General features: G+C 48.7%; 1 long non-coding RNA gene and 6 other non-coding genes across 8 annotated transcripts; 4 read left to right on the forward strand and 3 right to left on the reverse strand.

The window, feature by feature from the left end:
- The first annotated feature begins 2516 nt into the window (after positions 1-2516).
- Positions 2517-2589, forward strand: TRNAV-AAC. Its single transcript has one exon. It is a non-coding gene; the product is annotated as a tRNA-Val (tRNA).
- An 850-nt stretch (positions 2590-3439) lies between these two features.
- On the forward strand, positions 3440-14650 carry LOC115296204. 2 transcript variants are annotated; one of them, XR_003910770.1, is made up of 6 exons: positions 3440-3773; positions 6701-7366; positions 8278-8414; positions 11084-11213; positions 11717-11854; positions 14106-14650. It is a non-coding gene; the product is annotated as an uncharacterized LOC115296204 (long non-coding RNA). The 2 variants fall into 2 exon arrangements; XR_003910769.1 differs by lacking the exon at positions 14106-14650 and having other exon boundaries at positions 11717-11915.
- Positions 4069-4150, forward strand: TRNAS-CGA. The gene has a single exon. It is a non-coding gene; the product is annotated as a tRNA-Ser (tRNA).
- TRNAR-ACG lies at positions 4965-5037 on the forward strand. The gene has a single exon. It is a non-coding gene; the product is annotated as a tRNA-Arg (tRNA).
- On the reverse strand, positions 6537-6610 carry TRNAI-AAU. The gene has a single exon. It is a non-coding gene; the product is annotated as a tRNA-Ile (tRNA).
- On the reverse strand, positions 8768-8840 carry TRNAF-GAA. The gene has a single exon. It is a non-coding gene; the product is annotated as a tRNA-Phe (tRNA).
- Positions 14651-18742: 4092 nt separating the features above from the next.
- On the reverse strand, positions 18743-18836 carry TRNAI-UAU. Its single transcript has 2 exons — positions 18799-18836; positions 18743-18778 (listed from the first exon to the last, which is right to left on the reverse strand). It is a non-coding gene; the product is annotated as a tRNA-Ile (tRNA).
- Between the last annotated feature and the right edge of the window lie 87 nt (positions 18837-18923).

Genomic DNA, 18923 nt, shown 5'->3' on the forward strand with positions numbered 1-18923 from the left:
ATGATTATACCTGGAAAAATCTCAAGCATCTTCGTGTTTTCCAGGGCTGATGTACCCAGGGTTGACTCATTGCAGAATCTCTGGAGTTGATCCTTCCTTTATCCCTCAGAATTCCTTCATCAACTCTAGGCATCTTGGTGGCCTGCCTGGAGCTGATCTCCTCAAATATCCACATCCAAAACACATCTCTCCCAAGCTTGACACTCATATTTCCACCTCCACTCATATTTCATACAGGTACCACTAGCACGGTGCACCATAAAGTCAATTGACACCCATCCCACTGGAACGTGTGGTCAGCGTTGATTCCTCCCACTGCCTTACCCCACCCTCAAGTCATCACAGAGTCTTGTCGATGGTGCCTTCAACATGTATAAGATGTTCTTCCCATCTGTCCTTCTATTGGTGCCTATTTGGGTCTTCAACATCCCTTCTTCACCATTATCTATAAAGTTGCCCCTGTCGGGGTGCCTGGGTGCCTCAGTTGGTCGGCCTTGGCTCAGGTCACCATGTCACAATCTGTGGGTTCAGCCCCACATCGGGCTCTGTGCTGACAGCTAGCTCAGAGCCGGGAGCCTGCTTCAGATTCTGTGTCTCCCTCTCTCTCTGACCCTCCCCTGCTTGCACTGTCTCTCTGTGTCTCTCAAAAATAGATAAGAAACATTTTTAAAATATTAAAAAAAAGAGTTGCCGCTGTCTTCCATATTGGCCATCTGAAACTGTTTTAACACAGCAGACAAAAGTCTCTGGCTTAAAATCCATGACGTCACTTTCTTCTTAAAGTGTCCCAGTTTTAACCCTCTCCTCTTTTCCTAATACATGCATGTAAACCTATATATATTCTGCTAAGTTGCTTTTAGTTGGAATATCTTCTAGTTTCCATTATACTTTGACTTCGACTTGTGGGGAATAAAGAAGTGTAATGCTGAAGTTTCTCTGTATCTGAAGATTTTCTACTTTTTTGTTATTGAATTCTGTTGTCAGAAAACATTCTGAAAATTTATTTTAGCCCTTTAAAAATTCGGAGGACTTGTTCGATGGCCCTGTTTTGGTGAATTTTTCAGGTGCACCAGAAAATAATGTGTTTTCTGCAAGAGGTAGGTTCAGGGTCTTAAAGGTGCCAGTCAGGTCAAGTTGATAAGCCACTGTCCAAATCTTCTGTATCCTACATATCCCCCCTTTCCGTTCAGCTTCTCATCAGCTGCTCAAAGGGGCCTTGAAAATCACCATGGTTGTGGTTGTTCTATTTCTTATTTTAATTTCCTCAGTTTTGCTTCATATAATTATCAATGTCTTTTTGATGAACCGATCATTTCATTGTTATTGAATGTTTCTCTTTATCCTTGGTCTTGCTTTTTATCTGCAGGTCTACGCTGCCTGGTACTGATAGAGTCACACCAGCTTTCCGATGCCTGGTGATTTCAAGGCGCAGCGTCCTCACCCTCTACCTGCCACCTGTCATCATTATATGCCTTGTGTGTCTCTTGTAAGCACGGTGCAGCCGGTTCCTGCTTTTCTTTCCTTTACTATTCTGCCTGCCGAGCTCTGCCTTTTCATTACGTGTTTATCCCACTTACAGGAAACGCGATTATTTATATTTGGGTTTAAGTCCATCATCAAGTAATGTGTTTTCTATTTGTCTCCCTGGTTTTTTTATTGTTCCTCTTTTTCTGTCTTTCTTTGAATCAATATTTATTGTTCCACTTAACCTTTGTTTGACCTAAGATATATTATCTCCTCTCCAGCAGCTTTTTAAGATTTTTTAAATCTTCGGTTTTCAAGCATTTCAATATGATTTAGGTGGTTAGAATTTTCCTTGTGATTATCCTGGCTGTCATTTGCTTGGCTTCTTGAGTCAATGAGGTGATGTGACTTTTATTTTTTTCGTTGAGCTGTATCCTTAAGATTAAAGCATTTTAATTGTGTAAATTACACCTTGATTTTTTTAAAGCTATCTTCACTGATACCATCTACACTCCAAAAATTAAAGCTTAGTCTCCAACCTCTCTCCTCATATTCAGATTAAATTATACCTTCCCCTCTGTGGAAGGCACTTACCTTATTTTCCCTGATCTGGCCCATATATTTCTATTCTCATTTCTTTCCATGCCCTGCTTCAAATCCTTGGATATGCCCCACCCCCGCTCCTGGCCCTCCCCCCCAGCCACCCATTCCCGCCCCGCCATGATTCCCCGCCTCCCAAGGTCATCTCCACTCTACTGAGTTCCAAATAACAAGACCCCTTTTCTAACGTCTCTGCATCATACTTTATTCTTTTTATTATGAAGTCTTGGATCAAGGGGCATTTTCTCTAGAAAGCCTTTTAGGGCACTGGGGTAGTTTCCAATTTTTTTGGCTAAACGGGCTTCTTTGAACATTAAGATAGATATGTTTGGTGGACGCAGTTCTACTGGGATGGGGTATTGTTAAGTTTGTAAATAGATATTCCTTGGGGGGAGGGGAAGACCTGGAGACATCAAGAACTATTTACTTTTACCAAGACCCTGCCTCACGGGGTTTCCGTAGTGTAGTGGTTATCACGTTCGCCTAACACGCGAAAGGTCCCCGGTTCGAAACCGGGCGGAAACAGGGTGTCGCTTTTGCTTCTGAGTCTATTTCCTTTTAGACTCGAACCCGCCCATTCTTTCTGGGATCTCAGGCTTAACAAACGCGAACATTTGCCAACCTAAAATATGTCAGTTTAGCATAAGTATGATTTTGAGCTGAAAACAATTGAGAAAGAGCAAACAGGAAAGGCTCTCTGTCCTTTTGCCTAAAAGCAGGACATAAATGTCCCTTGGTGAAGGCGCTCCCCTCAAGGCAGAACCCCCCCGATGACCAGACGTGTGGAGTCAGCGCCAAGATCCATGAGCAGAAACAAACTGCTACAATGACCCCACCTTCCACTCTCCCCCCCGCCCCCATTTACTTCCCACAGCTGCTGCCCCTTGAAGCCCACCCCCCTTTTCTTTGTCTGCCCGCTTCCCTACAGTGTACCCCCCTGGGCTAACATGGCCGAAAAGCTTTCAAATCTAACCGCCTCTTTGGCTTCTCGCTTCTTTTATGTGAAGCCTTCATGCCTGTGAGATTAAAATTTTTAAAAATCAACAACAACATTTGTAAACCTTTTCTCCTGTTCGTCTGTCTTTTGTCCGTTGGATTCGTAGGTCCCAAATACCAGCCTGAGAGAGGGAAAATTATTTCTCCCTCCATAGAGAACTTGTGAACCCCAGGGCTTCGGGAATTGGAAGCAAATGCATCCGTATCCAATAGGATGTGAAGGAAGAGGCGTGTAATGTGGAGCCGGGAGTTTTCACATTTCAACCTAACTCACGTGGTCCCACACTAAATAAGTAAGTTACATCGTGTGTCCCAACGATCACGAGTGAGATGGAGAATACAGCCAAGAAGGGGAGGAGCACTGGAATGAGGGGACAGTTTCAGCTGTGACGTGCAGGCTGCGCTGCAGGTGGTATTTGATGAGGAAACACCTGCAGGAGGTAAGGGCGGGGACACCGGTGTGTCACAGCAGGAACATCGCGGCAGAGTGAGAGGGCAAGGCAAGGGGACAGCGACGGACACATGAGATCTTCGGGGCCCAGAGGCCTCCGATGGAAGGAGGAGATGCCGCCGTGGAGTCCGAGCAAAGCTGTGCCGTGAGCTGCTTTAGGTTCAGAGGTCCCGCTGGCTGGTCACGGCGGAGCGTCCGGAGAGGCGGAGAGGGCTGGGTGACGGCACCCCGGGACAGATGTCCGCGGCACCCCAGGACAGAGGTGCGGCTGTCCTGCGCAGGCTGTTAGCAGCTGGGTGGTGGGAAGGTTTTCGGATCCAGATGCATTCTGAGGACAAAGGAAAAGAGAACCCCTCACCCATGTGGAATGAAAGAGTAATTGAAGTCAAGGATGTTGCCAAGATTTTGGCCTAAATATCTGAAAAGCTGAAACTGCCGTTATGTGGAGGAAGGTTTTGAGGGGACACTCAGGTATCAGCCACCTTCTCTCTTGGACGCCACACAGTAAATGACGCACACTTGTCTTCAGTCCAGTGAGTGGAGCGCCTGCTATGGGGGCTGTGATGGCCGAGTGGTTAAGGCGTTGGACTCGAAATCCAATGGGGTCTCCCCGCGCAGGTTCAAATCCTGCTCACAGCGTTGTAGCATTTTGGTGACGGTCCTGGACCATCCCCACCCTGCGCGCAGACACATCCCTTCAGCCACCTTCCCAACTTACAACCCAAATGTTCCAGGAGCTCGGGCCACCCATCCTCCCCTTCCCTGGCCTGGGCAGTCTAGACGCCCTCCGACATCCGTCTCCCCAGCATCCATGCCGACTTCCGGCCTCAGTTTAAAAACTGCTGCGTTGATGTCAAGTTGTTAAATCAGATGAGCGCGCCCACTCCCGACTCTTTCGTCTACTCTGAAGAACCAAGTAAATTTTAAACCAATTTTGCATTTGTTAGTAAATGAGGTCCTGGTTTCCAAGTTTCTCTTGTCAAATGCTAATCTAAAAATATATACTTGCACTCAAGTGTCGCCTTCTTATTGCATTTTGTGTTTTTGCAGTTTGTGGGCAGATGAATACGGGCGGGGCGGTTAAGGACGAGCCCAAAACCGGCACTAACGTCAGCCGGAATGAAGGAGGAGTCCCGGGAGAACGTGAACACTGAGTCCCTGGAGATTTGTTCAAGCAAAAACAAACCAAAGCAAAGCAAACAGCTCCGAAACACCAAACAAGTTTCCAATGGAGAGACTCAGAGAAGAAGTGCAGATCGACCTGTTTTCAATGAAAACATTTTATGCAAACGTAGTATGCAAGCAAGTCATAAACTAAATTATGCTTTTCCAGGATGGGGACAGATTTTTGTTCCTAGGCCATACGGAAAGTACAAAATCAACCACTTCCTCTCATGGTGCGAAGTGTGTAAAGTAATGAAAATGCTAATACTGAGAGCCGCCTAGCGGGGACGGGCCAGTGGCGCAATGGATAACGCGTCTGACTACGGATCAGAAGATTCCAGGTTCGACTCCTGGCTGGCTCGTGGGTTCCTACCCTTTTCTTCATACTCTCCAGGTACTTAAAAAAAAAAAAAAAAAAACAATCGAAACAACGTTAAAGCTCCCGAATACATTTTCCTGGAACTGATCCTTCACCCTCTTCACCCTCGTGGTGCTGTCCCACTCCGGCTGTGGGCGGAGTCTGAAAGAGACGTCAGAAGTATCGTAGGAATGATCCTCTAAGATTTTTCTTCTTTCATCGCTTCTTGAGCCTCAGACAGAAGATTGGACAATACCATTAGAAGGAAGGTTTTAAAATCAGAGAAACTCTAAAGAAAATAAAAACTGCTCTTCCCGTAACTTCTCCATCCATATCTTTCCCCAGTGGGAAGGCTCCTCACCCCAGAGGTCTCACCTGTGAGCTGTTTCCTCGCCCGGTTCCCAGCAGAGAAAGGGGACCTGGGGAACCCCTCTAGGAAGACTGGGCTGTGGGGACACGGGTGCGAGCCGCTCTTTGCCTCAGCGGGGCCCTTAGAGCTTGGCCCCGACGGCCGTGGTCGCCACTCCGCCCCGACGTGTCCCCACGTGCCCGCTGGGGCATCGCCAGGACCGACCCGCGGGAGGGACAATGAACCGACCGGAATCCCTTCTTCTACAGAAGTAAAGAGCCGGGAGCAGATGCGGAAGAACTGGGAGGTGGCGGCGCGCGGGGGGGGGGGGGCTCTCAACAGCCCTGCCTCCTCCCTGTGCATCAAGGCCCAGCACAGAGGCTGGGGGAAATCTCTGCCAAGTGTGGGAAATTCTTCAAACCAACCCAGAAGATCATCCTCAGACGTGGACTGGTTTCTGAATGTGTAGCTCGTCTCCTCGCTGTGCCTCGCAGGTGAATTGCGGTCAGCGCGTGCGCCTTAGCCTGCGGAGCCCAAAGCCGAGAAAGCGGGTGCGTAGCCTCGCGGGGTGCGCAGGTGCACGGGCGGGGCCCAAAGCCGAGACAGCGGGTGCGCAGCCTCGCGGGGTGCGCAGGTGCACGGGCGGGGCCCAAAGCCGAGAAAGCGGGTGCGCAGCCTCGCCGGGCGCGCAGGTGCACGGAGGCCGGAGACCGCCCAGCGCCGCACGCAGCGCGGGGTCCTTGCAGGTCGTCGAGGAAAAGGAAGAAGCAAGCACAGACCCGACCGCGGCAAAGCCCAGTGTCGGGGCTCCAGCCAACTGAGTCCCTGGCCAAGCTGCCCCCGCCTCCTTTTCTCTATTGCAGCTTCTCTGACGCGCCCAAATAATACCGTCTCCTGAAGGGTCACTAAAAACTGAGCAGGCACATGTCTATAACTGTCCTTGATTCTCCCTTTCCTAAAACAACCGCCTCACTCGCACCCCACTCCCTCGAGTTGCTTGAGGAAACCCTAGTGACTCTAGTTCCTTTTAATTAAAAACAAGCAAAGCGAAGGGAAAATACATAGCCTTCTTGAGAAGAAGAACGTTTGGACTTTTGATTCTGATTAGTGGCTCTGTGGGGTCCGACAAACGTAGGCCAAAAAGACGTCATTCTTGGCCCGTACGGGGATCGAACCCGCGACCTTGGCGTTATTAGCACCACGCTCTAACCAACTGAGCTAACCGGCCACCCAGGGACCTATTTTTTCTAAAACATATAAGTTCATGTACATTTTTGTTTGCCCAAAACTAAAGGGACTCTCTTTTCTTCCTCCTCAGGCTTCTAAGACCTGTGAACCATAGGCACAGACTGGAATGAGAAGTCCACACTCGGAGCTCTTCGGATCTGGACTGGAGCGCCCACTTGCACAGAGCCCGAGTGCAGCCTGTGTGTGGAGAGAGCCCTGTCACGGGATTTCCAGCTGTGGTGAAGGGACTCTCCCCTTGTTAGAGGCAAGTCTGGAACTCTGGATCACACGTTGCCAACTTCTCTTGCAGGACTCGTGCCTTGGTGACCCACCCACTTCCGGTCAGTTCCCCGCAAGGAAAGGAGACCAGCGCGATGGAGGAGAGGCGTAGGTGCGCGGGGTCTCTGAGGCCCCGCAGACACCTGCCCTGACGTCACAGCCGGGACCGCGGCCCCCGGCAGCACCGTCACGCCTGCTGTCCTGTCTGGGGGCGGGAGAGCAGGGCCGCGGAGGTCCGCAGAAGCGGGGTGCTGGCGGCTCCCGACGGCACCTGCTCCGTGTCACTCAGACGTCCGGTGCGAGCCAGGGGACCCCCGCAGTCAGCCAGCTACGCGCTGCGCTCCCCAGGAGCCGTCCGGCCGGTCCCCTGAAGACAGGTTGAAGGTGTTGCACGTCGGTTACTTCCCTTGTGTTTTTCGAACGTCCGTGCTGATGATTTTCAGAGAAAACTTGTATTTAGAGCGAAGAGAATCAACAGGTGAGGAGTGTTGGTTTCGAAGCCGACGCTGGCGCCGGGCAGCGCACGAGCCTCCAAGGTCCATCCACTCTGGCGGTGTCCAGGGTCGAGGGCTCGAGTCCGGGGACCCAGGGTTTCCGAGCCTCCGAGGTGGCCTCCGCGTCCCGGCCCCCCGGGGTCCGCAGGCAAAGCGGACCATGATGCACCTCTCTTGTTTGCCGGCCTTGAAAAGCCGAAAGGACTACCCTGGACTCCTTCGTCCAAGGACAAATGGCGTTTCCAGGGCGGTCGGACTCCCAGATTTCCCGACTCCGCCCTAGGGTTTCCGGGACAATCATGGGCGCCCGCAGTCGCTCTCCTACAAAAACCTAGGATGTGGGTCAGCTGTCTTCACCTCACCCCACCTCCAGTTCCCTTCCCAGATAGACTGAAGTTCCCACGTCTAACAACTGTATTTTTCTGTACCTGCTTTTAAATGAAATACTGAGTAGGAAGGTAGTGATTCCGGATCAGAAGAAGCGCTCATGGAAAGATCCGCCCTTTAACACAGTGGGATAGAACGAACCTCCTTGATCCTAGACTCTAACTACCCTCAGATCCTCCTCGGAGACCCAGAGTCCTCCTCTTCTCGTTTGTCCTTCCCCAAATGCCCAATCAATAGTCCAGCATACCTTTAGTATCCCCTCCTGTGTCCTTGGCCAGACACAATGTAGCATCTGCAGCAAATGTCTTGTAAGAGAATTTCACACGATGCACATTATGTTCCAGATTAGACTCCGCTAATTATCCAACAGTCTCAGAAAAAACAATAAAGCAATATTCACAATTCTATGATACTTTACAGCATATGTGTATATATAGTCACATATAATCTTAATAAATACTACTAAAGTTCAATTTATGTTTAAACTATCATTCTCACCTTTCTGCAGTAAAATGACGCGCTGGGACTGTCCATACAGCCGTAAACCAAAATGCTGGATAAAATAAGCAAAACTGCTTAGGGGAGTCAAAGTAGTGACCACGCAAGGGTCTGCCGGGGGGATGCTGAGTCAAAGCAGAAACAAAGGTAATTAAGTGAAGATCCGAAAGTTCTCTTGCCCTGATTCTTATGGATGCATTTTGTAAGCTCCGAGTGCTCTGGAAAAGGCACTGTGGTCCCTTTCTTTACCTCAGGGAACTGCTGGAGGCTGTGGAGGAACGTGGGTGTCCGGATGTAGAAGTGCATTTTGCCAGAGAGTTTACAAGAGCCCTTTCCAGTAAGGTCAGGGTCAATGTATGCGGTTCCTTCTCACATAAAGGGCGCTGTGGACTTAACTTCTTGAAGGCGGCTGACATTTGGTGTGGATCGGTGTTCACGGTTTAGGAGGCCAATCAGTAGGAGGCAGGTCACAGCATTTGCAAAAGTAGATCAGCAACGCCTGCCCAGACCCGAGATAGAACCAGGGACCTTTAGAACTTCAGTCTAACACTCTCTCAACTGAGCTATCTCGGCAAGTCCTGGTCCTGTGTTTTGTCAATTACTCCCTAAATAAGCTTTTCTGAACAGCATATTTGTCTTTGGAGGCTACATTTCAGGAAAGTAAGTACATTTTTTGTATCATTTTCTAAAAATGTTACATTTTTCCCATTTCGAAAATAATCATACCAACATAACAATCAGACCATGCGGTCACTATATTGTACCCCTGAAACTAATACAACACTGTACGTTAACTATACAAAGAAAAAAGTTAACAAATTTACACAACGTGTGACCGTATTCAAGTTTTCCTTAGTATTATAGGAAGAACGAAAAAAAGTGATAAAATTTTATATAGGTTTTCTAAGGATATGAATTAGATAGCCGTAGGGGATTCAAAGCTTCTTGAAAGAATTCAAGAAAACATCATTGAGGTGATTTCTAGTTTGGACCTCAAATATTTTTTATTCTTTGAGTTGTTTTTATTCCTTTCCCCTTTCATTTTATGAAGGTATAAATTACATAGAGTAAAGGGAGCACATCTTAAGCACACACCTTGATGATTTTTACAAGTTTACACCCTCTCATTTGCTGTTGTCCCAAAGTCAACCACTGGTCCGGGCTCTCAGTGTATGTGCTGTTTTTTATTTTGTGTCTTATACACGTTAAATCAAAATAAATCTGCATTCTTCCGTCTGGCTTCTTTCCCTCAATATTGCCTTTGGATTCATCTTTGTTTTTATCTGCAAAAACATTTTGTTCCGTTACATCAACTTCCATTTGGTTACGTCACAACTTACCTGTTCATTCTACTTGTTCATTCTACTGCTGATGGTGGGCATATGGTTTCCAGTTCTAGGCCACAAATGCCACCGAACACTCTCGTGGGTGGTTTTAGGGGAACATAACAACTCATTCATCAGATAGATAGATAGATACAGAAATAGACGCAGATACATACATAGATAGGTATGTAGATACACGGATATAAGTAGAAATTGCTGGGTCACAGGATCTATGTAGGCTTAACTTTATTAGATGTTGCTACACAGTTTTCCAAAATGCACGCATTAAGTGCACGCACCATTAACAACCACGGACGAGGCTTCTGGTTGCGTCATAGACTCGCCAGCACTGGACACTGTCAGCCATGCTGAATTTGGCTATGCAGTCCAGGATATAGTGCAGTTTCTTTGTGATTTTCATGTGTATGTTTTGATGACTAATGATATTTATAATTAACGGGGGGAGAATAAGATACTGTTGGTGTTTCTATGTATTATTTAAAATATTTATGTTATGGAGTATATATTACTTGGATAATTGAAAAAATAGTAATTAAGCATACGCTGTATCAAAAATTATACAAGCTGTTTGCAGTCCACAAACCCCACCTCCCATGTCATGCAAAACAACGTAGTATTTCAGTGCGGACAAGGCCAGACACAGATCTTTTCTCTTTTGCCCAAAGCCGCTGGTTAGACCAACCACAGGCCCCCCGCCCTGCCTCCTTGCCAAGTTCTTGAACTTTGTCTCGTGAGGGGTTAGCTAAGATGAGAACCGTTGGTCCCTCTGTTTCTCCAGTTCAGGGATTCGAGGAAGACTCGGTGACTCAGCACATCGTGCTCAGAGCTGTGATTTATTATAGCAAAAGGAGACACGGCAAAGTCAGAAAAGGGCAAAGGCACCTGGAGCAGAGTCTGGGGGAACGCAGGTGCACGTCACAGAGGACAGGCTTAATTCCTGCAGCCAAAAACTGTGACAAGACATGGAAAATGTCCACCAGGGAACGTCATTAGCCACCCTGTGTCCACATACCTGGGCGGGAGGGAGACACTTGCTGGCATGTACGGAGGCTCCGGGCCCAGGAAGAAAGAGGGCATTCAGCACCGACTGTATGGTTTGCAGGAACAGCTTCGGCTCCTGCACCTGGGAAACGGTGGGAACTCTCTTAATCTAGGTTCCCAGATGGCGGCCACGGGCCCATCTTGCAAGCAGGCCTTTCTGAGGACTGCGGTCCCGGGCCTGCTGTGTGAACGCCATACAATCCCCTGGAAAGGAGCTAGACACACAAATGGACCCTTCCCAGGCGTCTGACTGAAACCCCTCGGCGGCTGAGGGGCAAGTAAGCTCAGGTGGGCGCTGCGCGTGATTCGCCTCCAAAGTCTAAGGCAAACCACCTGGAGAGAAGTCTGCCGCCCGCCCTCTGGAGCGCTCTCCGGTCACCGGGGCCCGAGGAAAGTCCGCGTCCTCATCTGTCTGGCTTTTGTCTTTAGCAGTTTGGTGTCCTGAGTCACACAGGAGGAGAAGCCCACCCGGGACACCCATCCCGTCCACCCGAGGCCGCTCTGGGACGGGTCCCCGCGAGCCCAGCTCCCGACACAGACGAATGTCCGGGGCAGCTTGGTAAGGATCTAATTTCGCTTCTTTGTTTGAGAGTTATTTTGCTCTGGCTTTTAGCCTTGATGTTATGGGTAACTCCAAATCCACCCCAATCGCCCCGCAGGAGTCCCTGGCCCTGCAGGCTCTAGCGCTGTAGTGAGGATTCGGTTCATTTCCTCCCCCAAACGGCAGAATTTTACTCCTACAACTATCTCGTTTTAGCATGCCCTTGATTATTTAAGATAACAAAGTCTTTCCACTTTTGAAACAGCTAAGGTTATTTATAATTACATTACCTTCTATGTTGACTTCTTAAGATAGACTATTCGTGAGAGCATTTCTAGGTTTACAAAAAAAATTGTGCAGAAAGTACAGGCAGTTCCCAGACTCTCTATTCCCCGAGTTCTGAGCTTCTTCCATGAGTCACCTCTTGCATCGGTGTGATGCATTTGTCACAATGGATGAAGACCGTTGCGTTGTGACAGCTGAAGCCCATCGTTCACTAGGATGAACTCTTTGTGTCGCAGGGGCCCATGCACCTGAAAAACACAGTGGCTGGACGACGCAGGCACTTCGCTGTGTTAGGCTCTACTGACCTTCTCATGACCTGTCACAAGGCCGATCATCCGCCTCCAGACCTCAGTTGACCACGGGCAGCGGAAACGGTCAGAAGTGACACCATGTGTAAGGAGGGACTACTGTACAGTCCCCGCTTATGCTGGTTCTGTTTACGATGGTGCAAAAAGCAAGGCACATTTGGGAGGAAGCGTACTTTGGATTTCGATCCTTTCCCAGGCTGTGCCATGGGTGGGGTCCGCTCTGGGGATGCCGGGCAGCGGGACCAGGAGGGCACACTGCCAGCACACTGACCACCATCCTGACCCCCTTCTGTCGGTCACTTTCAGTACAGCATTCAGTGAATTGCATGAGACCTTCAACACTTTAGTATAAAATAAACTGCGTGTTAGATGATTTTGCCCAAATGTAGGCCGAAGGAAGCATTCTGAGCCCAGTTGAGGTGAGTGAAACTAACCTGTGGTGTTCTGTAGGCTAAGGGTGTTAAATGCATTTTTAACTTATATTTTCAGTTTCTGATGGCTTCAGCAGGACGTTAACCCCACTGTAAGTCAGGGAAGATCTGTGCTTGTAAATATTTTCACTTCATTTCCCATGTTCTTTGTTCTGTTGTCTGCCACTCTGTTTCAGCCTTTCGGGGCTCATCTGGGCACCGGCTGGGGGTCCGCCTTCTGTGATCCTCACGGCTGTAGTCTCTGCTCCCAGGGACGGCAATTCACTCTTCCCTCTCCTTTCTCTCCGGGTTTTTGGTTCCCAGGTTGCCCTGTAACCTCCATACCCTGATATCTCTAAGGAGAATTATTGATTTTTAGCTTTTCTCTTGTCGTGAGGATGATCGTGACAGCTTCCAAACTGTGTCCAGGTTAGAGGAGAACTGGAAGTCCTCTGTGTTTACCTTTAAAGTCTTATTGTTACCTGGTTAAATAGTCAGTCAAGTATTAACTTGTGAACCTATTTAGTTAGGTGTTACTACCTGGAAACTTTTGGTACTTTTCCTCCTCAATTCAAATCCTAACGTAGTTGCACCTAACACGGACTGAGATTTCCCAGAGGACTCCCAGAAAATCGGCCACAATTTGCTCTTTAGTATTGTAACAAGAGAGGTGTTAGAAATAATTAAACTGATTTTCCCATGTTGCCGTTGATCAGTTTCGTGGCGAGCGCTGTCAAATCGAGGAGATGTCTATCTGACACCCCACCCGGAGCTGTCAAGCAGCAAAGTGTGAGGGCACAGTCCCTTGGCTTCTCTCACTTCTGACGCTGTTGGCAGGTTTCCACTCTGCAAAACACCTCTGGGGTCAGTAATTTGCTAGAAGGAGTCACAGAACTCATCAAAGCCCTTATATGTAGGGGCCCATTCAGCCAAAAGGCCTGTTGAGATCCCGCTGTGCACTACCAGGAGGAAGGCACATATCCCTAGCAGAGCTGGTGGGTGCGCCCCTGGTGCAGTCGGGTCCCTCAGCTGAGGATCGGGATTGAGTCACTCTCCTGGGAGACTGAGAGTACAGTGTTATATGGCTTGTTGGGTCCTGCTTTCCTTTGTTTCAGAGAATGTGCGCATGACCTCTTGATCATGATGGATTAGAGACTGGAGTTAGTTTTCTATGACCTTTAATTATAGTTTCGGCAAGTGGGCACATTTTCAGATTGAAACTCCCTTCCTGGTCAGGGGCACTTTACCCATAAGTCATCATGTTCAACTTTAAAGAAAAATAGCCTTCTCTTAAGCTTTGGTTAATATTATACTGTATGTGTAGAACAAGACCCTCGTTAATGTATTTCATTCCTGTTTTTGAAATTCTGTAGTAAATTATGTTACTGTTCTCTTTACCATGGAAACAATCATCTTTTCTGGAACATGTGATTCTTACCTAAAACCTCAGAGTTACAAACAATGTAATCATTAAAGAATGATGTAATCACCTCTGGTGTATAAGACACTAAGTTTCACAGTAACGTGTGGTCCCTTCCACCAGTCACATTGTCTGTGTTCTTTCTAATAGATACTTTGCAGACACCAACCCCCTCCTCAGGGACCCTTAGACTCTGGTGCGTGGGCTGGTCCCTCGCAATTATACTCATTGGGTAGAGGGTATTATAGGGAAAGGACACAAATTAAAGTCAGCCAAGAGGAGACGCACATCAAGCAGATTCTTGCAGAGTGCCAAATGAAACCGCTATTGTCCTCAGGATACGTGACTGTCCTGCGTGTGACAAAACACAGAGTGGCGTTAGCTCAGGAAGTTCCCCCACACGGAACCTGTGTCCAGAGTTTTTATTGGGACTTTATGGTATAGGCATGAGTGATTGATTACGCATGTACTTGAACTCCCTCTCCAGGCTGCCTGATAGAGTGGCCCAAAGCCCCCACGCTGGATCACACGGCTGGTCTTCCCAACAGAGCTGTGGTACGTGGCCTGACCCACCCTGAATATACAGTAAAACCTTGGATTACAAGCATCTTATTCGGCGAGCGATCCGCAAGACGAGCAAACATTTCATTTCTGATCAAGTTCGCCTTATAAGTGAGCGATGTCTTGCAATGTGAGTTGCACATGCCACCGAACATCAGAGGATCACAACTGAGGCAATGGCTCTGAAATCCGCTTGGATATACAACATACATTGGCTCTATTCGCTTGGAAGGGTTTAGATTACAAGCGTGTTCCTGGAGCGAATTATGCTCGCAAACCAAGGTTTTACTACTACTATTCGGTACGACACAGATTATCTTCCCATAGATGAAGCAAAGGCCAGACCTCTCTGGCTGCTTTCACTCCATGGGAAGGGATGGGCTCGCCTCCACACACTCACCTTGAATGGGAGCTGCAACAGACAGAATGTCAGCCGTTGTAGTTTTTGAAGAAACTAAAAACACTGGTAAAATAAAGGAAATTTTCAACTTTTCATGTATATGGGCCCTGCTTCTGGGCTCCCAGGGAAGCCATGCTTTAACATTTACCAAGGTTAGGGGTGCCTGGGTAGCTCAGTCGGTTAAGCGTCTGACTTCATTTCAGGTCATGATCTCACGGTTCGTGGGTTCGAGCTCCGTGTTGCACTCTGTGCTGTCCACCACCTCGGAGCCTGGAGCCTGTCTTTGGATCCTGTGACTCCTTCTCTCTCTGACCCTCCTCTGCTCATGCTGTCTCTCTCTCTCTCAAAAATAAATAAAAACATTAAGAAAAAAACATAATACCAAGGTCAAAATGACTCCGCAAAGCCTCAGAGCAGGGCCTCTATATCTGCCTTGAACATCGGCCTCGAACACACATTGTACATTTGCTTTATTTAAAACAAACAAAAAGGAGCATTCCAAACATAAAGATAAAAAAATTTAAACCTCCCTAGTTCCTGTGAGATTAAAGTCATGCAGCCTTGCACATACTAAAAACATAAGATAGGGGCGCCTGGGTGGCTCAGTCGGTTGGGCCTCCAACTTCGGCTCAGGTCAGATCTCACGTTCGTGGGTTCGAGCCCCACGTCGGGCTCTGTGCTGACAGCTAGCTCAGAGCCTGGAGCCTGCTTCCGGTTCTGTGTCTCCTTCTCTCTCTGCCCCTCCCCCTCTCATGCTCTGTCTCTCTCTGTATCAAAAATGAATAAAACATAAAACCATAAGATAAAGTCTATAACTTTCTAGAATGTTCTTCATCATGATGATTTGTAACATTTTAAATTTGTTTTAATGTTTATTTATTTTTGACAGAGAGAGAGAGAGACAGAGCACGAGCAAGGGAGGGTAGAGAGAGGGAGAGACAGACTCGAAAGCAGGCTCCAGGCTCTGAGCTGTCAGCACGGAGCCTGACGCCGGGCTTAACTCCATGAGCCGCAAGATGCTGGCCTGAGCCAAAGTCTGGTGCTTAACTGGCTAAGCCGCCCAGGAGGCCCCATAACGTTTTAAAATGTAAAAATCATAGAACTGCACCAAATGCTCCTTCCTCAGAGCTCTCTCTTCTTTGCGAAGATTGTGCATCCCAGGCAGCTGAACTCAGTTGTGCTCAAATGAAACTCTTTCCTTTCTCTTTAAAGATTTTAAAAAACTTATTCACTTTGCATCCACAACACAAAGGCTGTGCTCAGGGAACTGGGGGCTGGGAGGCAGGACCAGGGAGGACCTTGATTCTCACAAGAGTTTGGAACCAAGGGAATGTATTATGTCAGCAAAACAATAAAAATTAACAAAATTGTTACATGAACTATAATTTGGATGTGACAGAAGACATGAAAGTGGCCCATTTTATGGATAAAAGTGCTTACAGAGCTTTTTAAAGATATGGATATTTTCGGTTTGCACCAGAAGTAGACATGGAAACTGGGGAGAAATAAGCAAGGAGTAAAGAGACCTAAATGTCAAAATTGTGAGAAAAGTTTCTTGTTCAACTGTTTAAAATTCTATCACTCCATAAATAGCCAAAACATTTTATTGGTCACATAATGAAGAGGGAAATTTTTGAAGTAGAATGTTTGGCCCTTTTTAAAAAAAATTTTAGAGAGAGGGTGCACACAGGCTGGGGAGAGGGGCAGATGGGTGTGTGGGGGGAGAGAGAGAGAGAGAGAGAGAGAGAGAGAGAGAGAGAATTTTAAACAGGCTCCACGCCCAGCGCCCAGTGGGGAACCCAGCATGGGGCCCGACATGGGCCGGGTCCCACGATTCCGGGATCATGACCTGAGCTGAAATCAAGAGTTGGACACTCAACTGACTGAGCCCCCCAGGCGCCCCACGTGACCTTTTCTGAGGAGACGTGAGGCCTCACGGTGGCGATTCTGCTGGACAGGGGCTCAGACGCACTCATCCCCAGTTGTATTTCTCAGCCAAGCATGTAAGTCAACCCTCGTTCGGCAGAAGCGTATGTCAACTTGAGAAAAACTCTGAGTTACAGTGTTTAAAATATCCAATACTTCCACTCGGAGCAGCCAGCAGGAACCCATTTATTCTCCCTTCTCCTCGTTCCCCTGCAAAGCACCTTCCTTTTCCCTCCTTCCTCTCCTCCGCCCAAAGTTCTGAATTTCTCCTACTGTACCATGATGAGACTCTATAGATATTCTTGAGCATTTTCCACATGTCACATAATGGACTACATAATCAAAAGTCAAAAAAAAAAGTCATGGTAATCGTCCTTAATAAGCAAACTCTTAGAAAAGATGGTTTTTACGACGTTGATGTAAATTTAGCACAAGTTATCGACGAGGAAGGGAGAAGAACCCATCAGACCTGTTTCTGGGCGACGAAGGAGCAGGAGTCTGGCAGGTGCACCAGATGAAGAGAGCGTTGGAGGCAGAGGACGGACTCAGCCCCTCTCAGATGGCAGGCAGGCGCCCTGGCAGGGCCCTGCTCTGACCTTTGACCTCACATTCTTCAGTGAAAGAAACCGCCAGACAGAACAAAACTCCTTGTTAATGTTGTTCATTTCTCAGTATCTACGTTTAACCTTTATTTTGCTAAAATAAATTAAGTCAATAACACACAATAAAGTCTCACCCTAAGGAGTTAAGGGGAGGGCAGAGGGGACAAAGGACCAGAGACTGGGCCAGCCTTGGACAGGAAGGCCCTGGAGTCGCTTCTCTGAGCCTCTGCTGATTTCACACGGTTCCCTGGAACAGAATCGGTAACTGTCCTGGCTGCTACCACACATAACATCAGGTCAGGTAGTAGTAGCTTTTTAAAAATTATCAAAGAGGCTCTTTGTGGAAAAACAGGTCCGAGTGAGCTTCTGGGGCCCCATGGCGAGGCTGCATGCAGGTTCTCCCCGGCCCGGGGCCTGACTTCGCCGTGTGGGCCGGGACTGGCCTCCGGGTGTCCTTCAGGCCTCTGCCCACCTACCACTGGCGTGGAGGCCTCCGTCACCTACCGGGTTACACCCTGCACAGGACAGCCCTCCCCGCACGCACCGGCACCTCCGGCCCTTTTATCCGGCGATCATTTTTCTCTAGAAAGCACTCTGCCACTTTTGTCTGCTTGGACATTTAGGTCTAACCCAGTCACTGCGGATTGCTCCTGACTAGAACGTGGCCTCCGGAGTGCAGACGCGATGCCGTCCTGTGTCATGCAGTAACCTCAGCACAGACCTGGCAAAAAAAAAAAAAAAAGGATGCATTCCATATTTGTTAAATGACCGTATTTTAAATGAAGAGCGCAGGAGAGGGAGTGGGTTTAAGATGGATAATCTTCCCACGTGCTGATGTTACAGAGCTGAGGGTCTAAAGTCACAGAAGTGCTGACGTCAGCAAGATGCTGGCTCTGGGTTCACATGAGAGCCCTGGGTGAGAGGTGGGGGGAGGTCCTCACGGAGAGGCCACAATCAAGGGCACGATGTCACACGGAGAATTGTATAGCCTTAGCTGAGAGGGACGCCGAGGACAGAACTGTAGGGAATATCATATTTAAGGAACAGAAGAGAAGGAGGCCCTGGGACAGAAGAAATCCAGGAGAGACTGGACAAAAGCAAGGCCACCTTGAATCATTTATTTCAGACACAGGGTCAGAATGAGTGCAGTTCTGCAAACAGGCCTTGTCTGTCTTCTGACATTAGGAACTGGTACAGCAGGGCCGCAGGTGCCCGTGCCTCACTGCTAGAGTCCCGACGACCCGACTCACTTCCCACTGAGCTTTCTCCGGTGGAATCCGGCATCCCGACCGTGCCCTGCGGGGCCAGGGCCGAGATGCGGGAGCCCCGGGAGCTGGGCAGCCCCCGGGGCTCCGCGCCCCTGCTCGGTTCCCGGAGAGCTGCGGATTCGCAGAAGGAAAGGAGCAGGGAAAGGAGGAGGGGGGCTCCTCTACAGGTGACAGTGATGTCCCCTGATCCAGAGGAGAATTTGCTTGGATAAATTCAGTTTGCCTCCTCCTGGTTTGTGGTTTCGTCCTGTCCGAAAACTCCCAAACGCTCTCCACACCCGCGGTCTCGCCATGGAAAATAAAAGAAGCTCCCTCCCGGAAAAGCGCCCGAATAAAAGGAGCGTGAAATCGCAAAGGGAAGAAAACATGCTCCAGGTGAGGCTCGAACTCACAACCTCGGCATCACCCGCACATATACTGCTGTATAAGTACCGCGCGCTAACCGATTGCGCCACTGGAGCATGCTTTCCCCGCGCCGCCAGCGCGCGCTCTACAGAGCCTGGGGCCGGGGCGCGGCGCAGGGACGCGGGCGCGGGGACTCGGGACCC

The sequence above is a fragment of the Suricata suricatta genome, chromosome 7, assembly GCF_006229205.1.
Source record: "Suricata suricatta isolate VVHF042 chromosome 7, meerkat_22Aug2017_6uvM2_HiC, whole genome shotgun sequence".
Taxonomy (NCBI): Eukaryota; Metazoa; Chordata; class Mammalia; order Carnivora; family Herpestidae; genus Suricata; species Suricata suricatta.